The 23,367-nt window shown below is 40.6% G+C and overlaps 1 long non-coding RNA gene across 15 annotated transcripts in view; it reads right to left on the bottom strand.

Moving 5' to 3' along the window:
• Positions 1 to 17,926: 17,926 nt before the first annotated feature.
• The window catches only part of LOC147372256 (uncharacterized), a 103,307-nt gene continuing 97,866 nt past the window's right edge, over positions 17,927 to 23,367 (bottom strand). For all 15 annotated transcript variants that reach the window (XR_015164857.1, XR_015164853.1, XR_015164848.1 and 12 more), the window contains 2 exons: positions 22,205 to 22,367; positions 17,927 to 22,108 (listed from right to left, as the gene is read on the bottom strand). This is a non-coding gene — a long non-coding RNA (uncharacterized LOC147372256). The remainder of the gene's footprint in view (positions 22,109 to 22,204; positions 22,368 to 23,367) is intronic.

The raw sequence follows: 23,367 nt of genomic DNA, 5'->3' as shown, positions 1-23,367 counted from the left end.
TTTGTCTTAATCAGATCTCTATATCAACAACAAGAGCAAACACAATAATAATAATGGTTAAAATCTATTCACTATTTCGGAATCCCTTAAATGTCTTGTATAGCTCATGTCTTCTAAAACTATGGTGTCCAATATGGTAGCTCAACGGGTAAAGAATCCGCCTGCAATGCAGAATACCCTGGTTCAATTCTGGAGTAGGGATGATCCCTGGAAAAGGGATAGGCTACCTACTTCAGTATTCTTGGGCTTCCCTGGTGGCTCTGACAGAAAAGAATCCACCTGCAATGCAGGAGTCCTGGATTCGATTCCTGGGTTGGGAAGATCCCCTGGAGGAGGGCAGGGCAACCCACATAGTATTCTTGCCTGGAGATCCCCATGGACAAAGGAGCTTGGTGGACTACAGTCCATGGGGTTGCAAAGAGTTAGACACAACTGAGTGACTAAGCACACACATGATAGCCACCATCCATATGTGGCTTTTAAGTACTTGAAATTAGGCTAGTCTGAATTAAGATTGTGTTAAGTGTAAAATGTACACTGGATTTTGAACAACTCACATGCAAAAGAATGTATTTAGATATGAGTTTATATCATTAACTTTGTATTGACACTATTTTTATATAATAGGTTAAATGAAATACATTTTAAAATTTACTTTCATCTGTACCTTTACATTTTTATAGTATAGATGTTGAGAAATTTAAAATTTAATGTCTGGCTTGAGTTTGTGGCTCACAATATGTTTCTATTGAATAGTTTTGATTTAGCATGACAAATATGTATGCCCAGAGACTGAAAAAAAAAAAAAAAAGGAAAAAAACCAATATAGAAATAAAAGAATGATGAGATTTGGGGAAGGGTTTATGTATTTTTTAAATGGTCTTTTACCATTTTAATTTTTATAATAAAATGCATGATTAATTAAGTTTAGAAATTATCATATTCCTCCATTTCTATATGAAGACTTCCTCAGGAATCTCATCCTTAAATAATTTCTCCCCCTTTGGATTTTTTACATATATGATCTGAGACCTGCTATACATAGGACCATCCAGGTTGCACTTAAAAATAATACCAGCTGCTCATGCCAAGTGAATCAAAATATCTGGGCATAGGCTCTGTTATCAGTATTCCATAAAAGCCACATTAAGAACCACAGACCTGTAACAACAGCTCATACTTGTGGCACTTATTAGATGTTCTCTCTTTAGTACAATAAGTACAATACATGGTCTACCTGTTTGTTTATCTCCTTCACTAAACTTAAGGTATGCATCTTTGCATCCTCTATGCTTTAGGTTTTATGCACCATAAATCTTTAATAAGTGTTATTAAATAACTGCTGGAAAGTTAAAAAGGATTTCCATAAATGAAATCATTGCAGATAAATTGAATGAATTCTATGTGTCAATTACTGAATTAGACACTTAATACCTCATTTATTCCTCACTGTGATCCTGTGATGTGGATGCTATTATTAGCCCCATTTTACTAATGAGAAAATGGGTGCTCAGGAAATAAAAGAAAGCAGCTGGGACATCCCACTGATGAGTGACAGAGTCAGGATTTGAACATTGATAGAATGATTACAAAGCACCAACCATTCATCACTATAATCCTGAAAAAACAGCAGATATTATTGTTCTCTGTCCTGGGTATTCCCATCATGCAGCCTGGTCAGAAGGGTAGGAGTGATAGAACAACACAGGAGAGTTTCAGATCGACACGTTGTTGTTTAGTTACTAAGCCGTGTTCGACTCTTTGCGACCCCATAGAATATAGCCCTCTAGGCTCCTTGGTCCATGGAATTCTCCAGGCAAGAACACTGGAGTGGTTGCCATTCCCTTCTCCAGGGGATCTTACTGACCCAGGGATTGAACCTGAGTCCCCTGCATTGCAGGCAGATACTTTACCGCTGAGCTTACAGGCATTGTGTAAGGTCCTGTGCGTAATAAGTGCCTGATGCCTAGTAGACACCATGGGTGTTGAGACTTTCATTGAGTTCACGAATGTCTGAGTCATAAGACATAGTTCTCTGCTGAAATGTATTCTGCTGAGGAAAACAGGTAAGGAAATGGACAACTACGGTACAATCCGATTTGTGCTAAGAAAGAGAAATCCAGGAGGGAGGGTGACCTGAGAACACAAGAAGCCACCTAATTGAAGACTCTGTTGAAGGGAAAAGGCCATAACCTCAAATCTCTTGCCCAGAAAGTGATGGGTTAAGGAATGCTTTGGATCCTCTTTGCTTAAATCTTCCAGGATCCAGGAGTGTATCTCTACCTATTTGTAATTAGCACTGTCAATAGGACGCCTGTGTAACATCATGGACTGTGATGCCTTCCACACAGGAGCTCGAGGAAGCCATACCATTGCTCAGCTTCACCCCTCCTTCCCTGCTTGCATTTAGTGGTTGCAAATTCCTACCTAATGTCCCTCCTAAATAGCTTTCTGGTTTGTCTGCTGAGATGTCCAGCCTCACTGCTATCACAGTAGTTTGATTTGTATAGTACTGGATGACTGCGTTGGCCTCCAAATGGGTCGCCTTTCTCCGTCTTATCTTTTCCTTTCATCCCTGCAGAGATCTTCCTGAGGAGCAAAGCTAAGTGCAGTGTTCCTGTCTCAAAATCTTGAGTGGTTCTCCATCACATACAGAGATAAAATCCAGCTCCTTATTGACCTTCAGGTTTCTGCTTGAATCGCCTCTTTTTAAGCTGCCCCTCTTCAAGCCTGTGTTTGGCGACATACTGAGTTGGATTTGCTTACATATCTTGAATCTTGTCATGGCGGGTGATGTTTCCAAGCTTAACAGAGGCTTCTCCTTCATTCCAAGTTCTGCATTTCCCCCCTCCACCTTCCCCTCTTCCCTGAATTTCCTCCTACTTCTTCAAATCTCAGCTAGATGTCAGTTCCTTGACAAGCCTTCCCTGCTTGCCAAGTTGGGTAGGGAATAGTTAAATTGTCCAGAATAGCAGTTATTCTACTACATCATGATTATTTTCCCAATTAAGTCTGAGGATCCTGTGCTAAAGAGAACTTGGTGTCTTTTCAGTGTCTATTTCTAATGTCTAGTCCAGCTCCTGTCACTTAATAGAAACTCAGTATATATGTATTTATATATTGGGGTTGCCTAGAAAGGCAGTCAGCCCCAAACACATACCCTCTCTCCTCGAGGGAGCATAAGAAACTGATTAGAGAGTCTACCTAAGAAAACTTTACCTGAGTTAGCAGTTGGATGAAAGTTGTAAACTGAGGTCTGTTGGTGTCCCAGTGGATGAGTGACAACTATGTAATATTTATATAATCAGTATCAACTGAACAGATTAGAGAAAATAAGCTTGGAATCAAAAAGCCCTTCTCTGGCCAGTCTAGTCAATGTAAAACTGTCCAAACCATCCCTAACTGGCCACCTGGAAATACCTAGTCTTTCAAAGGATGAATTGGCTGCCAAAACTGAATTTTCCATCATCAGTGAGAGTTTTTTTTTTTTAATCCTCTGTTCCAATGACAAGAATATAAAAGTACACAACTCTCTGTACAAATGACAAGAAGATAAAAGTCTGAATGTGATATGAAGTTCATATCTTTTCCTGCATTACATTTTAATTAGAAAGAATGCTAAGTTAATTATGCAAATTTTTTGTGTAAGAACTGCTACTATTATCAGTAAAACTACAACACTGAAATAAAATTATAGAAAAGGAAATATCACACTTTTGTTTCTAAAGAATTTGCATTAAGCTCAGAAAGAGCAAATAATGAGGAATGAAAGAAGTCTTTGTTATTCCGTAGTTTCTATGATCTGCCAAAATGTCAAATAATCCATTTAATCAATCAGAAAATTTAAAAATGTGACAAGCCTCAAGGTAGTTTGAGATTACAGCTGTGCAAAGTACTTCAACTGTAGCATGAATCTATGTCACAATAGCAATTACTTAATGGCTTGTTTTTCTATAACTTTGTTGATGCAAAAATACAATTTAGGTTTCAAATTAATTGTGGCTTCTCTCCTATTTGAATCTTGTGTACTTGATTGGAGGCTGTTTACACATATTTGTTAAACTTGTGCTCTAATGAACCTCACTTTTATAGGGAAACCTCATCTATTAGAAAGAAACCCTCACTATGTTTTAGCCCCAAATTTAATTATAATTTTCAAATCTTTCTTACAATGTGATACAACCAAGCTTTGGAAGGGATATGGGAGTTTTGAAAGGAAACATGAAATACTCTGATAACCCAGGAAGGAGAAGTCACTCATTCAATTATTCAACAAATATTGAGTTCCTACTTATAAAATAGACCCTCTGGGTAAGTGCTTGAGGAAAACAGGAGCAAGACCAGAAAAAGTTCTTTCTTTCACAGAGCCTAAGTTATATTTCTAAAAGGTCTTGTAGGTCTTCATACAACCGTTCAACTTCAGCTTTTTCAGCATTACTGGTCAGGGCATAAACTTGGATTACCATGATAATGAATGGTTTGCCTTGGAAACAAACAGAGATCATTCTGTCATTTTTGAGACTGCATCCAAGGGCTGCATTTCGGACTCTTTTGTTCAGAGACTATGATGGCTACTCCATTTCTTCTAAGGGATTCTTGCCCACGGTAGTAGATATCATGGTCATCTGAGTTAAATTCTCTCATTCCAGTCCATCTTAGTTCACTGATTCCTAGAATGTCAACATTCACTCTTGCCATCTCCTGTTTGACCACTTCCAATTTGCCTTGATTCATGGACCTAACATTCCAGGTTCCTATGCAATATTGTTCTTTATAGCATCGGACCTTGCTTCTATCACCAGTCACATCCACAACTGGGTGTTGTTTTTGCTTTAGCTCCATCCCTTCATTCTTTCTGGAGTTATTTCTCCACTGATCTCCAGTAGCATATTGGGCACCTACTGACCTGGGGAGTTCATCTTTCAGTGTCCTATCTTTTTGCCTTTTCATACTGTTCATGGGGTTCTCAAGGCAAGAATACTGAAGTGGTTTGCCATTCCCTTCTCCAGTGGACCACATTCTGTCAGACCTCTCCACCATGACCTGTCTGTCTCGGGTGGCCCCACACAACATGTCTTAGTTTCATTAAGTTAGACAAGCTGTGGTCCATGTGATCAGATTGGCCTATTGTCTGTGATTGTGATTTCAGTCTGTCTGCCCTGTGATGCCCTCTTTCGGTGCCTACCGTCTTATTTGGTTTTCTCTTATCTTGTCATGGCTATGGTTTTTCCAGTAGTCATGTATGGATGTGAGAGTTGGACTATAAAGAAAGCTGAGCACAGAAAAATTGATGCTTTTGAACTGTGGTGTTGGAGAAGACTCTTGAGAGTCCCTTGGACTGCAAGGAGATCCAACCAGTCCATCCTAAAGGAGATTAGTCCTGGATGTTCATTGGAAGGACTGATGTTGAAGCTGAAACTCCAATATTTTGGCCACCTGATGTGAAGAGCTGACTCATTTGAAAAGACCCTGATATTGGGAAAGATTGAAGGCAGGAGGAGAAGGGGACGACAGAGCATGAGATGGTTGGATGGCATCACTGACTCAATGGACATGAGTTTGGGTAAACTCCGGGAGTTGGTGATGGACAGGGAGGCCTGGAGTGCTGCAGTTCATGAGGTTGCAAAGAGGTGGACACAACTGAGCAACTGAACTGAACTAACTGAAGTTATATTTAGGAATAGAAATACTAATTAAGTACACAATGAATAGTTAATTACAAACTGAATCAAAATTCCTAAAGAAAGACCCTCACTGCTATGGAGATAGGTACAGATGAACCAGATCTAGCCTGTGAAGCTGAGAGGTGACACATGGCAGGAGGAAAGTGTAAAGGTTGAGTAGACATCCCTTCCAGAAAGAAGGTAGATCGGTTAACTGGAGAGGCTTCCAGACAGAGGAGGACTTGAGTGTAAAGAGGTGGGAATGACAAATGTGTTTAAAGGACTGACGGTCACGAAAGAGAATGGATTGCATAGAGCAATGGGGACAAGGAGGTAGACAGGGACCAGATCCTGGAGTTTCTTGGAAGGCATGGTGATGACTTTGGTCTTTTTTCTAACGGCTTTGGAAAACACTAAAACAATTTTAAGAAGGAGATAAAGTTGATGTGTCACTTTTGAATTTGAAGAGCTATGTCTGGCTGTGCCATGAGACTGGAGACCCCAAGAGGGTTCAGAACAGATTAGAAATGATAAACTGCAGGCTTTTGTGGGTCCTTCTGCTGTTTGATCTTAAATCATGGCAGTGGAGTCAGAGAAAACTGGATTGGTTGAATACGTACATAAAAGATTTAACTTGAAATTAGAAATGGGTTGTGGGGAGGGATAAATTAGGAATTTTGGATTAGCAGATACACACACTGTAAGTCAAACTTATTCTTTTTCTAATATGGATGTGAGAGTTGGACCATAAAGAAGGCTTAAGTGCTGAAGAATTGAAACTTTCAAACTGTGGTGCTGAAGAAGACTTGAGAGTCCCTTTGTCTGGCAGGAGATCAAACCAGTCAATCCTAAAGGAAATCACCCCTGAATATATTTTGGAGGACTGGTGCTGAAGCTGAACCTCTAATCCTTTGGCCCCTGATGTGAAGAGTCGGCTCATTGGAAAAGATCCTGATGCTGGGAAAGTTTGAGGGCAGGAGGAAAAAGGGGGTGCAGAAGATGAGACAGTTAGAAACATCACTGACTCGATGGACATGAGTTTTAGCAAACTCTGGAAATAGTAAAGAATAGAGGAGCCTGGCATGCTGCAGTCCATGGGGTTGCCAAGGTTTGGACACGACTTATAGACTCAACTACAACTATATAGCACAGGAATATTACAAGATATCCAATGTCTGTAATAAGCTGTAATGGAAAAGAATAGGTAAAAGACAATATACTGAAATATACAGACATGTGTATATGTATATTCAGTTTATATATATATATATGTCACTGAATCACTTTCCTGTCTACCAAAAACTAACACAACATTGCAAATCAACTATATTTCAATTTAAAAAAAGAAAGTGGGGTAAGAACTATACCAAGAATTATGCCTGGATTTCTACTTACGCAATGGATATAATTCACAGAAAGAATTGGATAAGAAATGGATAAAGTTCACCTGTAGAGGAGGCCCAGGTTTAGGGAGGCCCAAGATATCTAATTTGTTTTAAACATGTTGTAAATGATATACCTTTGAAACATCCTAGTGAAGATGTCTAGACAGATAGGTTAGGAGATAACTAGAAGGTAGTTATTTATATGGATTTGGAGCTCAGAAAAGAGACAGACAACAAGGGTATGAAGTCACAGACCTAAAGAGGCTTACCCAGGGAGAGAAGAGGAAAGGAGGAAAAGACCCAGGCCCAAATTTTGAGTAACTTCATATTAAGTATTAAAAAACCAACAAAAGAAATGGACCCATAGCCAGAGAGATTAAAAGAAAAACAAGAAATTGTTGTGTCATAGATGTCAACAGAGGAGGATATATATAAATGTTTTAAAGGTTCAGATCAACAGGTTAGATCGCTATGAAGAAGTCAGTAAAACAAGAACTAAAATAGCCCCTTAGATTCAGCTACATGGAGGTTATTGGTGACTTTAACAAGAGCTGTTTATGGATATGAGCCATGGATTATAAGCAAATTGTAGTGAACTAGTGAACTGAAAGTAAGTAGGCGTTAGGAAAAAAGAGATGGTGATTATAATCATAATAATATTGGCTTATGCTTGTCAGAGGCCTGGTGCGCTGCAGTCTATGGGGTCGCAGAGTCAGACATGACTTGGCAACTGAACAACAACAAATATTCCCGGTGCTACTTTCAAATTCAATTTTTTTTCTTCTGGCTGTGCTTCCACAGCATGTGGGATCTTTAGTTCCCCAGCCACAGACTGAATCTGAGCCCCCTGCAATGGAAGCTTGGAGTCTTAACCTCTGGACCACCAAGGAAATCCTTCAGGCACTATTTTAGTTCATAACTTACAACAATCCTATAAGAAGCACCCTATGGTTTTAATTATTCCTCCATAGAGAGGTTAAGTAACTTGTCCAAGGTCACACACAATGACAATTCTCTGAAAACTTTTGTACATGAAAGAGATTTATTGAAGAAAGTAGCTGGAGAGATTGACTTTAAAAACAGCTTAGACGGAAGCCCTTGGTTTGTTCCTGCTTTGGCAGGAAAACATATTTTTATCCTGTCAAAGAAATGGAGATATGGTTCCCATTTTATACCCTCCTGGAGAATGGAGGTGCATGTCCCAAACATGGGTCAGTAAATACTGAGCCCTGCTTAGCTAGCCAAAGAGGAGCAGAATGGAAAATGCTTTGTATAAACAGTTATCATCCTTAGACTAAGAATTCCTTTTATACCTGTGTGACAGTAGAAGGAATGGGCGGACATTTAAAAAAAAATTTTTATTGGCGTACAGTTGCTTTACAATGTTGTATTAGTTTCTACCATACAGCAAAGTGAATCCGGTATACGTATGCACATATCCCCTCTTTTGGATTTCCTTTGCATTTAGGTCACCATAGAGCACTGAGAAGAGGTCCATGAGCTATACAGTAGGTTCTCATTAGGTATCTATTTTATACATAGTATCAATGGATGGTGTGGAAAGCAGAGAGTGGGAGAGCTTTTTAGGGTTTTCAGAAAGTTGTGGCTTCCACCTCTGATACCAGGATTAAATGTCAAGTCTCTAAGACTGCCGGGAGCCGGCGTGAGGACCTCCACCCATGGCAAAGGTCATGAGGAAGGAGGCTTGACATACGCAAAGGTGGGATCGAGCCTCAGGAGTCCCCCTGGAAATCCTCGAGCATCTACCTCCATAACCAGAGCCTGCCTACTTTACTACTTTGTGCTCTCACCTACACCTCTGACTTTACTGGGGGCTGTCCCCCACCACCTCTTTCGGAGAAAGAGTTAACTTAGAGCTCCAGTTAATAATAATTCCTGGGCGTGACAGGAGTGTTCCAAACTTACAAACTCCTCTGAAGGTTCTCTAGCCTGCCTGACAGGCTTGTCCGGCCACATGTGATTGCTCACAGCCTCCCAACCGTGAGAGGCATGAGATGCTTTAAACCTTCTAAAAACAGGTTCCTTAGAGAAGTTAGAAAACTATTAGTATAAGTATAGTGGGCTGATTAGAAATTGTATTGTTGAGCCAATCATTTGTTGAGCCAATGTTTGCTGCCAAGTCTCCACATCCCCTGCCCTTACACACATTAATGAATCAATAGAAGAAATAAGTATTAACCTTTGATATTAATCACGTAATTAATCAATTAATTGATTAATCAATCAATCACGTTATTAATTAATAAATTAACATGATAGTAATCACGTTAAATTCCTTCCTTAATTAAAACCCACTACATCCTCACCCTATAGGAATGTAACTTTATTTGGGTGGCGTCTGTTTTAAGAATAATCACCCCTGGAGAAATAAGTGTTGACTTACCGCTGTCACAAGGAGAGGGTCATAAATTGTCAGCAGGCCCCCTGGCCAGAAGATGATGTAACACCCCTAAGACCTCTGTATACATCTGTATGAAGCACCTGACTTTAATAAAAGTCAGGACTGCTGACCCCGTGTGACTTTTGTGTAACATCTCAGTGTATAAAAACAGACCCTGGAAAAATAAAAAATGGGATCAGTTCCTCGAAATACTGGTCTCCTCATGTCGTTCTCTCTCTCAAACTCTGGCTGAGTTTCCATCTGGAGCGCGGAGCCCACCAAGCTTATTAATTTTGCCTGGGCTTCTAAGATCTGACCAGGGAGGCCTCAGTGTCTCCTCTCCTTTGGGAGAACGGGACGCCTGCGGCCTACGTAAGTGGTGCAAACTTCTTGTCTTGAAGTTGTATTGGTTTCCCGCGTAAACCAAGCTACTCAGCCTCTTTTCTCCACTGAATTTTCCTGCTGAGCTATCCTCATTCTATTGCTCTTTATATCTCTAATTAATATCTAATTAAAGCCAGTGTATTCGCCAACGCCATCTCTCCTTCGAATTTCCCTGGATCCACTGGGGCTGGACCCCGGCAAGTGGCGCCAGCTCAGTCGTGAGCTTCTGAATAAGACGAGTTTTCTTATTGCCGAAGGGAGCCTTCCATACATCCATTGAACCCCAGGCATCCCTTTTCATAACCCTTATTCTACCCTGACCACTGGTTCTGTCTATGTCTTCCACCACTGCCACTAATCCCCACTGTGGATTGCACCTGCCTTGCTCTTGGCATCACCTCATCCCCTGACACAGGGCTTGGCACACGAACCAGTGAATGAACTTAACATCACCAAGTTAAATTTCAAGTGAAATTAAATTTTTGCCATTTTGTGTCAATGTCCAACCTGATAACCCTCTAGATGCTACATCTCCAAGTCCTATATTTCACTGAAGTATTTCTGTTTACATATCACTTGAGCCTCAAAACCACCTGAAGTAAGGATGGAAATTATCCCAGATTGCAGATGAGGAACTTGGGCCAAGAGAACAAGTGACCTTCACATGCTCATGCATCTCGCCAGGGGCAGAGTTGAGCCCTCCCACTGTAATCCTACTACATGTTCACTAGCCATAATCAGACGATGCACTCTTCAAAGACAGAAAGCTTCTCATGGTTGCAAAAGGATGGCTGAGTCGTTCTGAAATATCTGTCTCACCACTCACCTTTATTCTTGATGTCACCTGCCCTAGTAGAATTAAGATTTGGACCTGCTTCCCTGGTAGCACAGTTGATAAAGAATTTACCTGCAATGCAGGAGACCCTGGTTCGATTCCTCGGTCAGGAAGATCCCCTGGAGAACTGAAAAGCTACCCATTCCAGTATTCTGGCCTGGAGAATTCCATGGACAGAGGAGCCTGGCAGGCTATACAGCCCATGGGGTTGCAAAGAGTAGGACACAACTGAGAGACTTGCACTTTTACTTTCCTCAACTGTACTGTTTACACAAAGAAGTGGGGGAAGGTCTGGAAAGCCTCCCCAGCGACCCAGTGACTTCCCTCAGGGGTAGCAGGACGCTTACTGCTCGGTATTCAGAAACATTTTGCCCCTATAAGGCCACTTCTGCCTTTTCTAGCAGTATTCTGACTGTTAGCCAGAATTATTGGAAAATGTTAGCAACAATATACAGAATACAGCAGCTGAGATGGCAGGGAGTATGGAGTGACTGAGGGTCACAATTCCTCTTTCCTGGACAGGTTCACTCATTAGAAGAGATGAGAAAGGGAGTGTGTGTGTGTGTGTGTGTGTGTGTGTGTGTGTGCACGCGCGCACGCGTAGGAAGGGTGGGACTGGCCCCCTCCAACCCCAAACCTCCAAGGAGAAGTAGGAATAAGGGATCCTGTGTGCTGTGCTTAGCTGCTCAGGCATGTCCAACTCTTTGCAACCCCATGAACTGTAGCCCTCCAAGCTCTCTGCCCATGGGGATTCTTCAGGCAAGAATACTGGAGTGGGTTGCCATGCCCTCCTCCAGAGGATCTTCCCAACCCAGAGATCGAACCCAGGTCTCTCCTGCATTGTAGGCGGATTCTTTTCTGTCTGAACCACCAAGGAAGCCCTAGTATCACCGTATATAAGACATAGAGGGGGCAGGGTTAGAGCTGAGACACAATATCTCAACAGCTGGCACACCTGGTATGAGTCATGTCTGGAGTTTGAGGATGGACACTAAGGATGTAATGAGAATATGTGAAAAGCAGCTGGTGAATCACTATCTCTCAGCCCTTCAGTTTCTAAATTTGAAAAGGAAAAAAAATAAGGACAATAACTTCCTGGTGAGATGCTCAGAAGATTAATCAAAATGATGTATGTAAATGACACGGCCTGGAACAGGCTGGTGGTGGATTATTGTGTTTTGTTTTGTTTTTTTACTTTCTGAGCATCTTGGAGGGGGAAGACATTGTGGAAATGGTGTGAGAGGGAATGAGGCTTTGAATATCTGAAGAAAAGTTTATTTTCTAGACTTGAGAGAGCATAGCTGTTGATAGACATTGGTGGGGGGCTTGGTTTTAAAGATTTGGTTTTGATAAAACTGAGGGAAATATTTATTGAAATTATTTCCTACAATCTAAATAAGATGAGGGGCTTCTCTGAGAGTTCAGTTGGTAAAGAATACACCTGCAATGCAGGAGATCCCAGTTCTATTCCTGGGTTGGGAAAAGAAGGGATAGTCTAGCCACTCCAGTATTCTTGGGCTTCCTTTGAAGCTCAGCTGGTCAAGAATCCACCTGCAGTGTGGGAGAGCTGGGTTTGATCCCTGGGTTGGGAAGATCCCTGGAGAAGGGAAAGGCTACCTACTCCAGTATTCTGGCCTGGAGAATTCCATGGACTATACAGTCCATGGGGCTGCAAAGAGTCGGACACATGGGGCCATAACCAAGAAATAGATATTTAAAGTAAAAATGAAATTTTAAAAATCATGAATTTCATTTGCACAGAGTCTGGTTTCTTTCAGGGGGGCCTCATAGCTTTCTGCCCTTGAATTGAAGATAAATTTGTGCTCCTGAAAAATTTGAATATGTCCACAGTACACATATAGCCTACATGGCTATGGTGAATGACATTCTGGTTCTCTTTGGAGGTTTCCTATCAATTTGCGCTATTTATTTTACCTGGGCACCTGGGTAAATTTCTTGAGAAATATTAATGCCTATCAGTAAATAGTAGTGGATTATCCATAGAAAGTTTGGAATTTCAGACTTCCTGCATTTAGAGGAGACACCTGGGTTAAGACACATATTCATACACTAGTGGTTTTTATCAGGACACATTGTCCTATGTAAGCCATCAATTGATTCATCTCTCAAGATCTTTCTGGAAGTGAACAGAATTCTGTTAATTATTCTTTTTTTTCACTGATGTTAAGCAGTGTTTGATCTTTACCTCTGGCATTTTTTGTAACAGTTCAATCCATGAGTAAGATAAGAACACCTTATCTGACAAGAGATCTTATAAAGGCATATACATGTGAGAAAAAAATAGAGGACCAATTTTGAGAATTTTAAAGGAAAGGCAAATAAAATTCCAAGTTTTTTTGTCAGTGTACATTTCTTTAGAGAGAAATGGAAGATTATGTGTTTTTACATGTGAGATAGATATCTAATAGGTTTTATCAAAGTCTGAGCTGGTTTGAATAGTCATTCCCAAAGTGTCCAAATGACAATTTTGTGGTAGCTCAGAGAAGCACAAAAGACCAGTTATCTAATTGTTTTACTTATATTCAAAGAAATGCAACAAATGCTACTCATTTCTTGGTTGTTTTGTAATTGTATGAAATTCAGAAATAAAAATGTGAAGGGGCCAGATTGTGCAAGAGAGTGAGATAAAAGACTTCAGAACAAGTTAACACAGCCAGTAGAACAGGTAGTTCAACTTAAAAGTTATATCCTACTTGCCATAAATACCACCAATCTCTTAAGACATCAAAAGACACTGCTGTGGACATTTTGACATTAATTTTAATGAGGAACAGGGAGACACTGATAGTTCAGAAGTAGCACGGTGTACTCTAATTCCTGTGAGCTGACTCACTGTTTCCACATTTTTTCAGGTGCTGACCTGAGTCCCTCAGTCCAAGCCTTTCTTCCAACTAACAGGATGGTCTTGGAACTTCACTGCCTGCCACACCTAATAGAGGAATTGGAAAATATAGTTTCTGACTTCTTTCCATCTCTAAAGTAATTTCTTTTATTTTCAATCTTGAATCAAAGTTCAAAACATAAATTTAAAATGGCACTAGCTGATATTCTCAGGTGGAATCAATCAAATGAACCGAGAGAGCAAGGGAATCTAGTGAACATGGTAAAAATCAGTGTGATGCTACTCAGAAAAGGCAAACAAAAATTTTTCTTACGTTTTCCTCTTCTTGGAGTGTGGATTGGTAAAACATGCCTGGAAAGCAATTTGGGAATATAAATAAAGAGCCATTAAAAATACCCACTAGCTTGTGACTCAGTAATTCCACAACTCAGAATTTTTCCTAGGGAAGAATTTGGATTAAATTTGATGGACAAAATGCACATCATGCTATTACTTATAAGAAGGGAAACTGGAGAAGAAAAGGTTTTTGTCTTATGAGAAGACAATGCTTAAAGCATGGTTAATTCAAATGATGAGAAATCCAAAGATTCTTTGCTGTTAGGATATATATTGTCAGTATCTTGACACATAGAGGCCAGGAAGCACCCAATGAATATTACTTCCAACAAATATTTGAACATCAACTATGTACAGATGTGATTCTAGACTCTGAAGATAAACTAGTAAATAAAACAGATAGATACATCCCCTGGATTCCTGAAGCTGATGTTCTGTGAGGAAAGGCAATCAATCAATCATTTTTTAAAAAATCAGGTAAATATGTAGTATATTAGATAATGAAAAGTGTTGTGCATGAAGAAAAATGAATCAAGGTAAGGTGTTGGGAGGGCTTTCCACATGGCTTGGTGGGTAAAGAATCTGCCTAAAATGCAGGAAACACAGGAAACAAGGGTTCAGTCTTCAGGTTTGGAAGATCCCCTGGAGGAGGGCATGGCAACCCACTCCAGTATTCTTGCCTGGAGAATCCCATGGATAGGGGGGTCTGGTGGGCTACTCCATAGGGTCTCAAAGAGTAGGACATGACTGAAGCGATTGAGCACTCACAGCATGCAAGGTGCTGGGAGTATGAAAGAGGAGGGGAATTATTATTATTTTATTGAGGTAGAGTTCATTTATAATGTTTTAGTTTCAGTTGTACAGCCAAGTAATTATTATTTTGTAGAGAATAGTCACGTGATAGATCTCACTGTAAGAATGAGAATTTTGAGCAGAGACTTGAGGCAATGAGAGAGTGAGACCTGTAGATTTTCAGGAAGAGTATTCTGGGTTGGGGCGGGGTGGGGGGCGCAGCAATTTCAAAGGCTCTGCAGTAGAAGTGTAACTAGTATATTCAGGGAATAAGACCAAATTCACAAGCCTAGACTGGTTGAATGAGGGGGCAGGAGATGAGATCAGAAAGAGGGGACAAATGCCTGGTGAGGTGCTGTGGATTACTAGAAGCACTTCAAACTTAATTCAGCAAGCAATTAAGTCATCAGTATTTATTGAGCCCTCTTTGTGTAACCTGATTTTGGATGACCAGTTAGTTGCTTATATCTTCCCAGTTAAAACATGCTCCCAGAATATTTTTACATCTTTTGTCTAGAAAGTTTATTTCGTCATGCCTCATTAAACATATGAAAGAGAAAAGAGTAATGGAATGAAGGAATGAAACTCCAGGGCTGCTAGTATTATTACCTAAAATCAACCAATATATTCTACATTCATCTTGATAAGGACTAAAGGCGAAAATAAGTGTGAGGAGGTTGGCATTAGCAGATTGTCACATGTCTAGGGGTCTGTTTCATGGAAGGTAGTGAAGAGAGGAGACATCCAATAGTGTCTGACTGATTTCTTCAAACCCCCATCCCACTCCACCCTCTGCCCACCAGTGTTTCAAATCCAAGGACAGTCTATAAGTACAGGGTCTGGGCCAACTCTTTCTGGAGTAGCTATCTTTGGAAGATCTGGATCCAAGAATGGTTTAGGGATGGAAGACCTGAAGCTCATGACCAAGAGGGTTGTGTTATTTGGTGCTCACTGAGTTCCTGGGCTCTGTTCTCCTGTGTGGAGAAGGCAATGGCACCCCACTCCAGTTCTCTTGCCTGGAAAATCCCATGGACGGAGGAGCCTGGTAGGCTGCAGTCCATGGGGTCGCTAAGAGTCGGACACGACTGAGCGACTTCACTTTCACTTTCATGCGTTGGAGGAGGAAATGGCAACCCACTCCAGTGTTCTTGCCTGGAGAATCCCAGGGACGGCGGGGCCTGGTGGGCTGCTGTCTATGGTGTCGCACAGAGTCGGACACAACTGAAGTGACTTAGCAGAGTTCCTGGGCTCTGTTCTACTGTGTAGATCTCATTCTGATCCGGAGCTGATAATGAACCCTCAGCCATGCCTGACATCAGATTGAGTGACTTAAAGTTCATAAAGTTAGGCAGGTGAGAGTACAGGCCATTATAAGCTCATTCTTACTCAAGCAAAGACAACTCAGAGTACATGCCTACGTTGCAAGGTCCAAATTGTGACTAAAACAATTAGGTTTTGCTATTTGAAACATAACTTTGGAGTTCCTGGGACCATCCAAAGACTGAGAGAAAAATTCTGCACTCCTTATTTCACCAAATAGAAAGCCTCATAATTCCACAGCATCATTTTGGGACTTGAACGTATTGGACAATGTGTAGCTTTTCTTAAGCTGCCGAAACCCAGATCTCACAGATATTATCCTCCATTGATTAACATAATATTGGTGAAAATTCTGATGAAGTGAAATTTCTGATAAGGATGTGGGAAGGAAACAAAGTGAGAAGGATTGTTCTGGCTCATAGTCACACTCTCATCCTTTGCTGCAACACAATTTTGCTCATTCACCTGTTGAGTGAAACCACTTTTAATTGCAGCATTTTGTTCCACTGGCCAACAAATTTATAGGCATTTACATAGGAATGTACCATGGGATTTATTGCCAATAAATGACTCTGAAAGGCTGGTGTCTAGTGACATATTCAGTATCCAGAGTGGTTGGGGGATGTTGAGCCCTTCTTGAAGGCAACCACTTTTGCACAAGTTGCCTCATGGTTATAGCAAATATTGGAGTTTAAAGACAACCATACAAAAATAAAAGAGGGGAAAGGTTGGGCAAACACATGGTTATCCTTGAAATCACCGGCATGGTGGCAGCATAGACTTGTCCTGTCCCACATGGGTAAGAGCTGATTGCAGTCCACTGAGATTCAGCAGTAATTAATTAATCTAAGTAAGTGTGTCCATTAAGATCTACTACCTGTATCTGTGAAGATATTTAGAAGTAAATATGTGTTCCAGGGTTGAATATTTCTTACAAGATTTTCAAGAACTACTTTACCTGAGCTTATCATAAATTCCTTGATAAATTAATTCTTAAGTCCCTGACTCTTGCCCATGGAAATTTGGCTGATGTCCTAAATCCTGACATGGGTCTTATCCCTGATCCTAGGGTATTTTTCTTGCTCTGAATCCCCAGAGTGATTTTGTATATGTCATTTGTACATTTTATCTTAAATGTTCTAAATGGCCTTCTTAACCATACAATTGACTTCTTATGTTGATATGGCCTTTTACTTCTTTATTTCCTTCCCCCATCATTTTCTTCCTTCCTTCCTATCCCATTAAGTATTCCACTAATATCATGATGGTTCAGATGGTAAAGAATCTGCCTGCAATTCAGGAGACCCGGGTTCAATTCCTGGGTCAGGAAGATCCCTGGAGAAGGGAATAGCAACCCACTCCAGTATTCTTGCCTGGAGAATCCCATAGATGGAGAAGCATGGTGGGCTACAGTCCATGGGGTTGCAAAGAGTCAGACATGACTGAGTGACCAGCACTTAATATCTGAATACTCACTAAGGATTAAGGATATTAGTAGGATCTGGATACATAGGGGTGAGAATGAGGTTTAAAAGATGAGGTTTCAATTATAATAAAAGAACTCTGGATACAAATATGGTGTCACAGATTTTTCACTATACTCTATTTTTTATAGCAATACACTTAGACTGTAATTTTTTTAATATTTCAGCATTTGTGTATTTGTGAAGTCCTTTTCCTTATCCACAATTATAGGCTTTAGTGATAAAGTTAGTTGTAATTTCTATATGTTTAAAAATTAAACTGCATCAAAGTTACAACTAAACTGACCAGTCTCCCCAAAGACATTGGTATGCAAATGTTGGGAGGGTAGCTACCAGCGTTTTCTTGGTAGCAGGAGTGGGTAGTTTCTAAGGAAAGGCATCATTTATCTTTCTGGAGCAGTCCAGACATTTCAGAGTCACAGGCTACAATCTCATTGTGCAGAGGAAATGGAGAGACAAAGGATAACAAAAATAAGCTTTATTGGAATTCTCATTGAAAAAAATAACAGAAAACCAGTAAAAATTAGTAGAGGCCAATAGTCAGTATTAAAACAGTCAAGCAAAAATAAATATACAGAAAACAGTAGAAGTGAAATAGGTCAATCATTTTTAAAGCAGTTCAAGGGAAAAAAAGCTATTGATCCAACTGAGGGATTTCAGTCACATATGGGAAGGAGGCAACTAAACATTTTTTTTTTTTAAGTTGTTTGTTTGTATTTTATTAGGCATTCTATTTTTCACTCTCAAAGGGGCTAGTTTTCCACTGAAGGGAGTGGGGAGAAATGGGAACAGAAGAGAGAAGAGACAGGACAGGGAAAAAGCAATATTCATGAACTTCTTTTTAATATGCTAAATGCTTTGTTAGGTATGCCTAACACTCACTTAATCCTCACAATGTTCTCCCAAGATGTATTTATTGTCCTCATTTTAAAGATAAAGAGGCTCACATGGCTTAAACAACTTGCCCCAGGTCTCCAAATTAAAGTGGCAAAGAGATTAGAACCCAGTTCTCCAAAGCCCCCCATTTCCTCTGACACCCAGACTTTCTCAACTACACTACACTCGTAAAGCTGAAACAACTCTCAATGGCTCCATGGATCTGAGAAGGTGTAGATCGAGCCCACCCAATGTCTACCTTTTTAGGAGCTTGGGAGTAGAGCAATCTGGACCACATTTACAAGAGGGCAAGTCTGATTGGACTGTTTCTTCTTTGTTTCAGAAGAGAGGCCACAAGAGGAGGAAGGAGGCTTAGGAAAACTAAATGCAGCCTCAGGATGGGCAGGCTACCAATAGTTTCTAGAGAAGTTTCATTAAGAGACAATGGAGAAAAATGTGTGATAAACAGAAAGGTGCAAACCCAAATGAGCATGTAAATCAATGATTACAGAGATGAATCAACTCTTGTAACCTAGATTCCTTAGCTCTCAAAATCCCAGGATAAAGAAGCTCAAAGAAACACCATGAATGTAGCAAAGTTATACGCCCAATCATTTCTCCAGCATGTTCATAGCTCCATAGGCTAACGTTTTCTATACTGATGGCCCCTTCTTAGTTGATGATTTTTCACAATGTATTTCATGGCTTCCATCCCTACATGAGACTTTATTACTATCACATAGGAATAAAAAGCCATAAAGCACTAGAGTGAATTTATCTTGGTCGGATGCAAAACTTATTTTCTTCACATGACTTCACAACCATTGCAAAGCTAACCAATCATTTCATGCTACATTAAGGAACATTTTAAACTACACATAAGTGACAGGAAGCACACTTAAACAGTGACATCACAAATTAACAAGATTTTATCCTTCAGCCACATGCTTAGCTACAAGGACCAGGAAACAAGACCAGAAGACACTCAGCAACACTCAACCACTGAATGCACCAAAAACAAAGGACATTGGGGACAATTCCTGGAGAAAAGCTCATCACTTGGACATTGAACTTGGAAACACATGAGGAAAGACAGAAGACAGACAAATCACTGATACAAACTGAAACCAGGGTGGGTTATTTCAAGCCTCTGGCCTCAACGTTTTCCCTAGGAAGCATTCTTTCATGCTCACTGCCAGCTTTTAGGCTTTTCAGGTTGGAGCAGGTGGGGAGGGGGACCTTAACACCTGCTTGCACTAAGTCAGCGTTAAGCCTTCTACACCTAAATAACAAAAAAGAAGGAAAGAAGGAAGGAAAAAACCTACAGCATGCTAAGCAACCACAACTGCTAACTGCTCATCTACACACCTTCACGAAGGCTGACACTACCCGCCTCCCCCTTCCACAGAAGCATATGTCTAATTATGCCAGAAGAGTACTGTGCGCTAATCCCATGTGGTAAGTAACTCTGTCCAGAGCCTGAGAACATTCTTTATGTTGCATTAAAGTGACCTTCCTCTTGGCATTATTAATACACTTAAAAGTGGTCACACTGAAACCCAGTTCTCTGAGACCACTGAAAACTCAATGCCTTCAGTTCCCATGGGTTTTCTGGCCTTTGAAAAATAAACCTGGAGTGCCTGTTTACCAGTTCCTGAAACAGCATCCCAGTCTATTAAGCCCTGCCCTCTGCTTTGTGGAAAATATTGTATTATTCAAATTCAAATAAAAGGAACAAGCACTTGAGTTTCTCATTAGGAGCAAGAGCTAGGCAAACTCCACCAAAAGGTTAGGAGAATGAAATCTTGCTTTATGTGACTCATAGGAAGGAGACTGGAAATAGTTAAGTGAAAGGAAGTGCAGACATAAATTCAATTATCATGCATGAAACATGCAAATGATTTAAGCACTGCATCTGAAACTCTAGTTTATATTCATTAATCTCAGGTTGCACTTTTGAAGGAGAAAGACATGCTAATTGGGTCCAGATTAATGCACTCCCAAACCTCTCCAATTTGTTTTTAGGTGAGGGTTAAATGAGATGGATTAAAATAAACACAGCTGCTCCTCTGCCTCCACTTCCCACCCCCCACGACACCTCGACCTCCACCCCCAGCTGCCTCACCTCCCCAGCCTCACTCCAAACCCAGCTGCCTGACCTCCACACTCCTCTTTAGGAATTCAAAAACCCGAACATTTTCCTTCTGAGGATTCACTGGAAGAATAGGCTTGTCTCTTAGTCTTTTCCATACTACCCCTTTTCCCACAAGCCACTAAATTCCAGAAAGAGAGTCAATCACATATTTAGTCCTGTGGGTGCCTAACCAAAGCAGCAAGGGTGTGCCCAGATGGGCAAGCAGCCTAGCATGTCCATGGACAGCAGTTCTTTACATGTTCGGGTCTTAGTCCTTGGACCAGGGAGTACTGAATGGAGGTTTCAAAAGCCACCTGGCACCTGTGTGTTTGAGGCCAGAGTTGGAGCAGGCTGGCCTGGGTGATCCTGTGACTCATTATTTATGTGGGGAACTAGAGAAACGAGAGCATACTTGGGCTTTAGGGTTGCTACTCCTCCTCTGTGACTCCCTTGGCCAGCAGACACTGGCCTAAAGCAGGAGACACTGGAAGTTTCTTTGGAAAAGATCCCAAATTTTCCCTCTCCCTCCTCCCCAGCAAGATTGTCCTTTGAAGCAGAACGTTATTTATTTCAGATATGAGTTTGGGACATCAAGAAATAACATGTTTTAGGGAGAATGTTATCTTGGGAATAATGGCAGTTTTGAAAATAGTAAAAAAAATTTTTTTTGGACCTGATCTTTAGAAAACCAGAACAAAGGACAAAGAACTATGGGCTGCTGCTGGGAACAGAGACAAGCACAAAGGTGGACGGAAGGTTCCTCCCTGAAAGAGCAGCCCATCAAGGAGTTAAACCAGGCACCAAAAAAAAAAAAAAAAAGGAGAGAGACCTTCAAACTAATTTCACACTGAAAGTGATGTTTAATTTGAATCAAGCTCTTCCCAAAGGGAAAAGGTTAGTCTCATCACTGGGCTCATAGCCTCCTCCCCGCTTCTCCTTCTGTATGAATTGAAAATTCAGATTGACCATTCATCATGATGTGACACGTTCTTTTTTTCTTGGTCCAAAAATCAAATAAAAGCCTCAGACCACATCTGAGAACCCATTGGCTGGCCAATCCTCCCCACCTACGTGCGCAACAGAGAGAAGACGAGTACAAGGGCACATATACACACGGAGACAGATTACCGGACATGCACTCACACAGATACACACAGCTATTAACAGTTGTGGGTTTAGCAGCCCCAGTGGACTGCTGCATATTTGCAAATGTAAAATTAGTTACAGTAAATAACAACAAGGACCAGACTGATAGCAAATCTGTCAACAGCCTGACAAATGCTCTGAGCGCTCTTGAGTTGGGAAGGACACTTAGGATAGTCATCGCTCCTAAAAGAGAAAAGGATTATATGCTACCCAAACCCTAAGTACAAGCTAAAGATATTCACCTCATGAAACCATTCCTCAACTAGCCCCTTGGCACTTGCTGGAATTATTCGCAGCACGAACTCCACTTTCTCATTTTCTGCTGACTCCATGTGGGTAATTCCTTCCTCATGATTAAAAGTGAGCTTGGCAGATCCTTCAAAGCGTGGTTTGAGGTGTGGTGGGGCTCCGAGTGCCTCCTTTGTCTAAGGCAGGTTGCTAATAATGCATCAGTGCCTGGACAGGCAGGCCAGGGGAATATTCAGGCACCTAAAATAATTTTTAAAGGTAAACTTTAGAGCTATCGTTATATAAACATGTTTTTATAATAAAACATGCAGCTGACAGATGAAATGAACTGTTTACCTTAGAAAAGAATAGGTAGGCTTTTCTCTTCCCAATAATCACTCCAGCCTTTCTGAATGTCATCCTGAAGCGATCCTGCCTCCTTCGACTTATCCAACATCTGAGGCTGCGAGATAACCCTGGTAGCACTGGCCTCCTTCTCTGGCCCTTCATTATTAACCTCCTGGTGGGTGAGATAGAATACAGTGAATGTAATAATCGTACTTCACACAACAGGCTCGCTCTCTCTTTTAAATGGAAAATCCCCTTATTACAAAACAAGGGGTGTTCTTTTTCTTCTACCTTTAAGTAGGACTGCCACATTCATTGCTTTTTACAAAAACGCAGCTGCTTTTTAAGCTACAGATAAATAGAATCTGCTAGGCGGTAATTCGACGCAGTCTGAATGCATTATTTTCTAAGACGCTTTGGCGAGGGGCTTTTTATTATAAACTGGAATGAACAAGGCAAGTCCCTTTCTCTTCTAATTATGAATGTGTTTTGTTCCCTACTATTAACCTACAATGTTAGATTGATCTTCTTCCTTCTCTGCCGCCAGTTTGATAAATCAACTTTTTTTTTTTTTTCTGGAAAATTAGAGGGCTGATGATTAAGTCTTCATGGACTCCAATGACAAAAATAAAAATAGCACAAGAGAGAAATGAATGCAAATGCTGTGACCATAAATAAAGACAATGAAGTGGCCCTCTGATGTCCAAGGTAACGAGTCCTGTTTGGGCACTGAGAGTTAAGATGAGAGGGATTTACTTGTCAATTTCATTTTCATTAACTTAATTTTAGTAAAATTAAGGCTTTCTAGGCATTTTCATAAAGTTGACCTTATATTTATTCACCTAAAAACAGAGAAGGTAGAATAAAGACTGAATAAAACAGTAATATTTCTATACAGAGTGCCCAGACCTCTGGTGTTTGTTGTGTCCTTGCTCATAAAGTATAATTGTCAGTAATTTTACCAGTTCTCCCTTCACTTCTGGAAGCAAGGCAAAGAGGAATTAAAACAGAAAAGGAAACACTGTGATAAAGGGTATTCAATTTGAATTTCTGCTGGCCTCACTCTAAATCCAAAGATAAACACAGAAAAATAGATAGCTCCTAATAATATCAAAAGACGATCTAGAAACTCTATTCACCTAGGTATTGGTTTAATTTTGATCCCAATGTTG

This window comes from Bos grunniens, chromosome 5 (assembly GCF_055505025.1).
Source record: "Bos grunniens cultivar Pamir isolate PY7600 chromosome 5, Bosgru_T2T1.0, whole genome shotgun sequence".
NCBI classification, from domain to species: Eukaryota; Metazoa; Chordata; class Mammalia; order Artiodactyla; family Bovidae; genus Bos; species Bos grunniens.
The sequence above is the reverse complement of the archived record's forward strand: the minus strand, read 5'-3'. Positions and strand labels throughout refer to the sequence as shown.